At 43.8% G+C, this 8,874-nt stretch overlaps 1 pseudogene; it reads left to right on the top strand.

The window, feature by feature from the left end:
- Positions 1–369: 369 nt before the first annotated feature.
- On the top strand, positions 370–893 carry LOC116545057 (annotated as a pseudogene).
- Positions 894–8,874: the final 7,981 nt, after the last annotated feature.

The following is an 8,874-nucleotide window of genomic DNA, read 5'->3' as shown; positions in this document are numbered from 1 at the left end:
CCATCTTAGCGGGGCTCAGGAGCTGGGGGTGGGGGTCCCCTGCACACAGATGCCTTTGCCCCTCCAAGTGTGTCTGCTCGGAGGATGCTCTAGGGGACAGGGCGCTGCAGCTGGGGGGCAATTAGGTGAGTGCAGGGCCAGGAGGCCCCTCGATTCCATCTGCACCTGTGGCAGGCTGTCCCCTTGCTGCTGGAGTTGGCTTCAGTTTCTGGTGTTTGCAGCCAGAGGGAGTTGTTTTGTTTCAGGGACTGGCCCTGAAAAAAAAAAAAAGAGCTCACTCAGCAACTCTTCGAAGCTAAGAATATGATGGTCACCTGTGACCCCCGTCATGGCCGCTACCTAACTGTGGCTGCCATTTTTAGAGGTTGCATGTCCATAAGGGAGGTGGATAAACAAATGTTCAACGTTCAGAATAGGAACAGCAGCTACTTTGCTGAGTGGCTCCCTCACAACGTGAAAAGAGCTGTCTGTGACATCCCAACACCGGGGGCTAAAAATGTCGGCCACCTTCATTGGTAACAACACAGCGATCCAAGAGCTCTTCAAACGCGTCTCCGAACAGTTTACAGCTCTGTTCAGGCGCAAGGCCTTCCTGCACTGGTACACGGGCGAGGGCATGGATGAGACGGAGTTCACCGAGGCCGAGAGCAACCTTAGCGACCTGGTGTCAGAATACCAGCAATACCAAGACGCCACAGATGAGGAGGAGGAGTTTGAGGAGTGTGCGGAGGAGGAGGAGGTAGCCTAGAAGCTTCCTTTTCTAGGTAAAGGGGGAAGCAGTGTGGATTCTTTAGCGTGTTCTGATAGCCATTGTCACTACGCACTTCTTTGTATTTACATCTTCTCCTGCTGCATTTTAAAGCATTTTCATAGTAAGTAGTTTGGCCTAATAAAACATCTTTATAGCAAAAAAAAGAAAAAAAAAATGGGACTGGCCCGCATCCTCACAGATTGAGGAGGGGGACACTGTGGGTCCCCAGTGGCTCTGGGTCTGAGCACCTCTGGGCCTTTTCTTGTGTGTAATGGTGTCAGGCAGGGAGGACTATCAGGCAGGGGTGCAGGCCCTGGGACCTGCTGCGCTCCTGCACGTGTGTGCTGTTCCCTCCCACACTCCCTCCTTCTCCCTCCTTCTCCTCTCTCTCTCTGTCTGTCTGTGTCCCCCAGCACTGCGTTCTCTCACTCCAGGGGTGCCTCCACTTCTCACCTTCCACTTCAGTGTCCCTTGCCAACCCGCCGATTTTCTCCAGGCTTCTCAATTTGAAGAAGAAAGGAGCCTGAGGGGACGAGGTCTGCAGACACATCTTATCATTTGGGCCCAGCGCCGTCATGAATCACGTCTGGTGCTGGCCTGCTCATGCATCGATTGCCCCAGACAAGAATATTTACTTTATAGAATTGTCTAAGAACACACATTTACTCGTAGCCCCAGTGCATTCATGTCTGTATCCTTAGAGTCAGGCTCACATCAGTGTTCGGTAATTATCTGCTAAGTGGACTTGTTTGTGACTGGTGGCGGTAAGCATCAGTTAAGAGTTTTTGCTACAAGAAATAGAAAATCCTTTTGCTAGAGGCCTAGTTGCAGAACAGGAGCACCAAACCAGGGAACTGGCTACATTGATTCAGCAAGCCCTGACGTCCGTACGGCCTTGTCTGCAGGCCTCTTGGACTTCTGCTTGTTGCCTCATGATTGCAAAAGACATGCTGCAGCTCCAGACGTCGTATTGGTGTTCAAGGCAGCAGGGAGGGAACAGAAGGTGCCAGTTGCATGTTTCCCTTTAATCAAGAAAAGGAGGCCAGGTGTGGTGGCTCATACTTGTAATCCCAGCTCTTTGGGAGGCCAAGGCAGGAGAATCACTTGAGGCTAGGAGTTCAAGACCAGCCTAGACATCTTAGTGAGCCCCTCCATCTCTACAAAAAATAAAAAAATAAAAATTATTCTGGTGTGGTGGCATGCACCTGTGGTCTCAGCAAATCAGAAGGCTGAGATAGGAGGATTGCTTGAGCCTGGGAGGTTGAGGCTGCAATGAGCCATGATTGTGCCACCGCATTCCAGCCTGGGTCACAGAGCAAGACCCTGTCTCTTAAAAAAAAAAAAAGAAAGGATCCTGGTCAACATGGTGAAACTCCGTCTCTACTAAAAATACAAAACATTAGCTGGGCATGGTGGTGCGTGCCTGTAATCCCAGCTACTCAGGAGGCTGAGGCAGGAGAATTGCCTGAACCCAGGAGGCGGAGGTTGTGGTGAGCCGAGATCGCGCCATTGCACTCCAGCCTGGGTAACATGAGTGAAACTCCATCTCAAAAAATAAAAAAAAAAAAAAGAAAGAAAAAAAAAAAAGAAAGGAAAAAAACCTTCCCAATCCTGGAAGATTTTCACTCAAGTCTCATTACCCAGAGCTGTGTCAAATGTCCATTCCATTGCAGGGGAAGCTAATAAAGTAAGCCTCTACCTTTCCCAGGCTCTTTCAGGGAGGTGGCAAGGGACAGGTGCAGAAATCTTCACTTATCTACCTGCAGCGTGTCTGAGGTCCTCCTGCCCTCCTCTTTCTGGTGGAACTGTGGGGAAGAGGCATTTTAGGGGCTTATCAGGAGTTTGCCTGGAATACAGGACACAAAGGAGGCAATTCCAGGGCAGAATCGGCCTGGGGCAGGAGGCTTGTGTTACTAGAGATGTGACCCTCAGCTAGTTCCCTCCCTGGACCTTGGTTTTGGTCTCCTCACCGAGCTGCTGGACGGGATGGATGGTGCCTGAGAGTCCCTGCAGATCTTATGGTCTGGCTTCGTGAGGTCCTATGTGGAGGCCAGAGGGGAAGATCAGGGTGAAGGACAGAGAAAAATATGCATGTACCCGAGGATGTATGCATTGATAGAGATGTAGCTAGAGGCAGCTGGAACGGAAATGTTAGACTGAAGCTAACCAGATGGAAGTCAGCAGGCCGTGGCTACGTGTGTGGCCTGAGCAGCAGCGGCCGGCCCCCTTGGTGTGGCTCCCAGGCTCGGGGTGGCTGTAGCGGCCCTGGCCGGACCAGGGTGTTGGGGGGCATAGGACAGCATGGGCAAGCCCTTCACCCTCTCATGGGAATGCCTTGCGACATCGGGAGCTCCTTCCTCTCTGCCTTTCTTTCTAGGGAGGCGCTGATTTATTATTGGCCCTGAATCAGAACACCTGTTCTTTGCTGAGCTTGTCTGTGTTTTCTGCTCTTTCTAAAATTGGACATGTATTATCCAGAATTGCAAAAGAAATATATGTGAAATAAATCAGACGTAAGCTCAACATATGTTTTTATACCACTCACCTTCGGGTCACTTGCAGTTACTAGTTGACACACAAAAGTCAAGTCTGGGCCTGTGGTGGTATTGGTCATCTTTTAGAGGAAAAAAAAATCACTTACCCCAAATGCGGTTTAAATTATGTTTTAAACATAATTTAAAATTTAAATTTAAATTATGTTTTGATAGCCAGTTAAAAATATTATTTTTAATTTGTGAGAATGATACAGGTTTATTATAAATAACTCATTTGTATAAATATTTAAAAATTAAATTTGTAAATTTTTAAAAACTAACTTTGTACATTTTCTTGCTGTTCAAGAAAGAAGACTCTACAACAAACTTCACTGTGACATGTTTACTTGAAACTATGGCTTAAGTGATTTGATTATTATGTCTTTTTTTTTGAGATGGAGTTTTGCTCTTTATTGCCCAGGCTGGAGTCTAGCGGACCAATCTCGGCTCACTGCAACCTCTGCCTTCCTGGTTCAAGCGATTCTCCCTGTCTCAGCCTTATGAGTAGCTGGGATTACAGATACCCACTACCATGACCAGGTAATTTTTGTATTTTTCTTTTCTTTTTTTTTTTTTTGAGACGGAGTTTCGCTCCTGTTACCCAGGCTGGAGTGCAGTGGCACGATCTCGGCTCACCCCAACCTCCGCCTCCTGGGTTCAGGCAATTCTCCTGCCTCAGCCTTCCGAGTAGCTGGAATTACAGGCGTGCGCCACCATGCCCAGCTAATTTTTTGTATTTTTCGTAGAGACGGGGTTTCACCATGTTGACCAGGATGGTCTCGATCTCTTGACCTCGTGATCCACCCGCCTTGGCCTCCCAAGGTGCTGGGATTATGGTGTGAGCCACGGTGGCTGGTCTATTATGTCTTTTAAATGTACACAAATATAAAATTAAGCATAAACTTCTTATGCTGATAGCTCTCATAATAGTATAAAACCAAAACAAATTTAGAAATCATATACAAACAATTCTACAAAACCAATAAAATATAAAATTTAACATGAGGGCTGATAATGTTTTAATGAAAATGAACAATTTATAGGATCACTAGCAGGCATAAGGCTTTATTTTATTGTATTGTTTTGTTTTTGTCTTTGTTCAGCAGGCTTAGTATTCTGAAGTATTCTAAGGTCAAAAAAAAGGAAAACAAGTCTTTTATTTTTTTTCTTTAAAGATGGGGTTTCACCATGATGGCCAGGCTGGTCTTGAACTCCTGACCTCAGGTGATCCACCTACCTTGGCCTCCCAAAGTGCCAGGATTACAGGCGTGAGCCACCACATCCGGCCTTGGAAAACAAGTCTTAAACTTCACTTGATAGTTTTAGTCCTCCAAGTAATGTCAGTATTGTAATTTTGAAACTATTTGATGCATGTTGTAGGTGTAAACAAGTACAATTACTAACTGAAACTAAAATTTTCCAGTTTATGGAAAAAGAGGTATGACAATAAAATAAAAAAAAGTGAAAGGGGAAGAGACCCTATAATTTTAAAGCTGAATTGGAAATATTAACATATTTTTTTTAATGTCAATTTTCTGCAAACTACCTGAACAAGGTGGCTCATAAACAGCAGATAATTATTTCTTACAGTTCTGGAGGCTGGGAAGTCCAAGATCGAGGTGCCAGCAGGCTTGGTGTCTGGTGAAGGCCTACTTTCTAATTCTTAGATGGCTGTTTTCTCTCTGTGCCTTCACAGATAGCAGAAGCCAGAAGGGAGCTCTCTGGGTCTCTTTTGTATGGGTACTAATCCCATGACCTAATCACCTCCTAAAAACTCCATCTCCAAATACTCTCCATAGGGGGATAGGATTCCAACGTATGAATTTTGTCAGGGGACACAAACATTTAATCTATATCAATGCACCAAAGTATGTCAGGAAAAAAGGAAGCGTTCTGTGTTGGCAAATTTCATGTGTTACCTTAGACTATGATGCCCAGTAGCTTTGTCAAACAGGAGTCTAGATGTTGCTATGAAGGGATTTGGTAGATGTGATTAACAGCTGTAATCCGTTGACTTTAAGTAAAGGATTTTACCCTTGATAGTATGAGGGGGCCTCATCCTATCAGTTGAAGGCTTTAAGAAAAAAACCTGGGATTTCCTGGAGTAGAAGCCATTCTGCCTGACTGTAGCATAGAAACCCTGCCTGCATTTCCACCCTGCTGGTCCGTCCTACAGATTTCAGACTTGCTTGCCTCCACAAATGTGTGAAACAAGTCCTTAAAAAAACCACATATGTGTCATATATATATCATATATATATGACAAAAATCACACACACACACACACACACACACATCTCTCCTTTGGGTTCTGTTTCTCTGGGGAACCTTCATTAAATCCCTTCAAAGACTAATAGGGACACACCAAAAGGAGTCAGCTGGAAGGGACTCCCACTGGCCAGATTTGAGAAAAAGAATAAGGACTGAATTGATTGGAAACATTGAATAAATAGATACCCATGAGTCCATAGCAAGTTTAAAAAGAAAGTGAGAGAAAGAAAGAGGGGAAACCCGTCTATTGCCGACTATTCTACAAATTTCTTATTCTGGAAATAAAGAGAAATAATTAAGCATTTGCATTATCTTTTTCGCAAAAATGCTTTTTAGAAAGATTGATAGAATTAGAAAATAACCACTGTGCAAGCTCCAGTGAAGTAATTGATTTGGAAATGAATCATCTGGGGAAGGTTAAGCCGCTAGTTAGAGCTTGCTGGGGGTAGGACACTTGCATGGTGCTAAATGACCATCCTGCAGCTCATCTGCTAATTGCAAGATGAAAACAAATCTTAATGATGGAAGGAGCAGGTTGTCACCCACTCAGCCAAGTGATCGAACTGGGTCTTGTTAACAACGGGACCAGCTGACATTAGGCACTTCCTGTTGTGAAGCAGTGTGAAGTGTATCTGCCGAAAAGGGTCCAGATATGACTTCCAGTTTATCATAAGTCCAGGGGAACAGGTTAAACCAAAGACCAAGGAAACAGCATTCAGAATATGGGGCATTCTTTAGGAAAACTGACCTGGGTTCCTCAAACAGGTAATACATCGTCTCAAAAGCTAGTGGGGGCTGTGCAAAACGGACTGAAGTATCCTAGCAACAAATCCAATGTGTGAACCTTAACTGAATTCTGTTTTTAACACCTTTAAAAATGCCAGGGTGACAACTGGTAAAGTTAAATTAAATTTAATGTGATTAGATAATAAATAACAGACATTGTTAAATTTCCAAGGCATGATAATGGCAGTATGTTTATGCAGAAATTCTTATTTTTAGGAGATGCACACTGAAATCTTTATTTATGTATGTATTTATTTTTTTGAGATGGAGTCTTCCTCTGTTGCCCAGGCTGGAGTGTGGTGGCTCGATCTTGGCTCACTGTAACCTTTACTGCCCGGGTTCAAGCAATTCTCCTACCTCAGCCTCCAGAGTAGCTGGGATTACAGGTATATGCCACCGTATCAGACTAATTTTTGTATTTTTTTTGCAGAGATGGGGTTTTGCATGTTGGCCAGACTGGTTTTGAACACCTGACCTCAGGTGATTCACCCGCCTCGATCTCTCAAAGTGCTGAGATTACAGTTGTGAGCCACCATGCCCAGCCCACACTGAAATCTTTAGGAGTGAAGTGTCATCTGCAATGAACTTTCATGGTTCATATATATATATATTTATAATAAATACATAATTTTTCCCCACAGATATTTGTAACAAAGTGGTCAGAACTGTTGCATTGAGATCACAAGTATATGAGTATTTGTTGTGTTATTCTTTCAAATTTATGTTTGAAATTTTCCATTAGGAAAAGTTGGAAAAAATCGGTAAAACCCATAAAATAAAAATAACAACAAAATTGAATGTGATGAAGGATGTGGTTTTATTATCCTCTTTGCCTGGGTACAAGCTGTTGTTCTGTTGTAATCGACAGGTGTAGCTGGCATGCCCGTAGAACCTGGTGTTAGGAGAAGACTATTCTCCAACTACTTTACCCAAACTATTGTGAAGCTTTTTTTATGGGGCCTTATGAAGTTGTTTGGCCTTCTCTTGACTTGATGCCAACTTTGATGTATGAAATCTGCCCCATTGTCTTATATTAACCTTGAGACACAGTAATCTACTTGCCAGTATGATCTTAAACAGAAACTGAAATCCTACCCAGACATGGCTGACAGGAACTTGCTGTCACGTGGTCAGGCAGGTAAAACAGGGCACCTGCATCTGTTGCCTCTCTTCTTCCTCCACGCCGTCAGCAGAACGGTCAGAGTGCTGTGTCTGCTTTAATGCTCACTTTCCCAAACGTCCTTGTTGCTAAGCATGGTGCATGACCCAGGTCTGGCCAACAGAATGAAAGTAAAAGTCATTCCTTAGGCCGGGCTTCTGGATGTTTGTACAAGGGACACACTTGAGGGGTTCTCGCTTCAGCTCTTTACTTTTTGCCCTTCCCCTTCTCCCTAATTAATGCAGGAGTTACAGCAGCTGTCCTGCAGCTGTGAGGACAAATCTCTCACAAACTACTCTCAGAGAGACTGAGTTGGAAAACGGAAGGAACCTCTGTCCTGGATGACACCTTTGCACAACTGCATCTTCCCAAGGCTACCTTTCTGTAGACTTATTATTATGTGGGAAAAATAAACTCTTGAGTGTTTAATCCAACGTTCATTGATGTAACTTACAAAAAGGATATCCCCAAATGATTCATTCAGAAAATACTGATGTTAAATGTTTAGATGATGATATATGGCATGACTATGGATGCAAAAAATCTTAACAAAAATATTAGCAAATAGAACTCAGCAATATATACAAAGATTATACATGATGATAAATCATGTATAACTCCAAGAGGGATTTATTCCAGCAAGGTTGGTTTGATATTCAATCATATGATCCTATCAACTGATCTAGGAAAAGCACTTGGCAAAATTCAACTCTCATTTTTGATGAAAACTCTCAGAAAACCAGGAATCTGGGAGAACTTCCTTAACTTGATAAAGAACATCGACAAGGAACCTGCAGCTAATATACTTGGTGAAAGATTGATGCTTTCTCCTTAACATCGAGAATCAGGCAAGGATGTCCACTCTTACCACTGCTATTCAACATAGTACTGGAGGCACTAGCCAGCGCAGTAACTCAAGAAAAGGAAATTAAAGCCAGGTGTGGTGGCGCGTGCCTGTAGTCCCAGCTACTCCGGAGGCTGAGGTGGGAGGATCGCTTGAGCCCAGGAGTTCTGGGCTGTAGTGTGCTATGCCAATCGGGCATCCACACTAAGTTCGGCATCAATACGGTGACCTCCCGGGAGCCGGGGACCACCAGGTTGCCTAAGGAGGGGTGAACTGGCCCAGGTCGGAAACGGAGCAGGTCAAAACTCCTATGCTGATCAGTAGTGGGATTGTGCCTGTGAATAGCCACTGCATTCCAGCCTGGGCAACATAGTGAGAACCTGTCTCTTAAAAAAAAAAAAAAAAAAAGAAAAGGAAATTAAAGTTATACAGATAAGAAAGGCAGAAATAAAACTATTCCTATCTGTAAATGACTTGATCGTCTAATAGAAAATTCTAATGAAAGCAGTCAAAGAGGATCTAAATAAAT

The sequence above is a fragment of the Sapajus apella genome, unplaced genomic scaffold (assembly GCF_009761245.1).
Source record: "Sapajus apella isolate SASKATOON/1434 unplaced genomic scaffold, GSC_monkey_1.0 scaffold244, whole genome shotgun sequence".
Lineage (NCBI taxonomy): Eukaryota > Metazoa > Chordata > Mammalia > Primates > Cebidae > Sapajus > Sapajus apella.
This window is presented reverse-complemented; position numbering and strand designations above follow the sequence as displayed.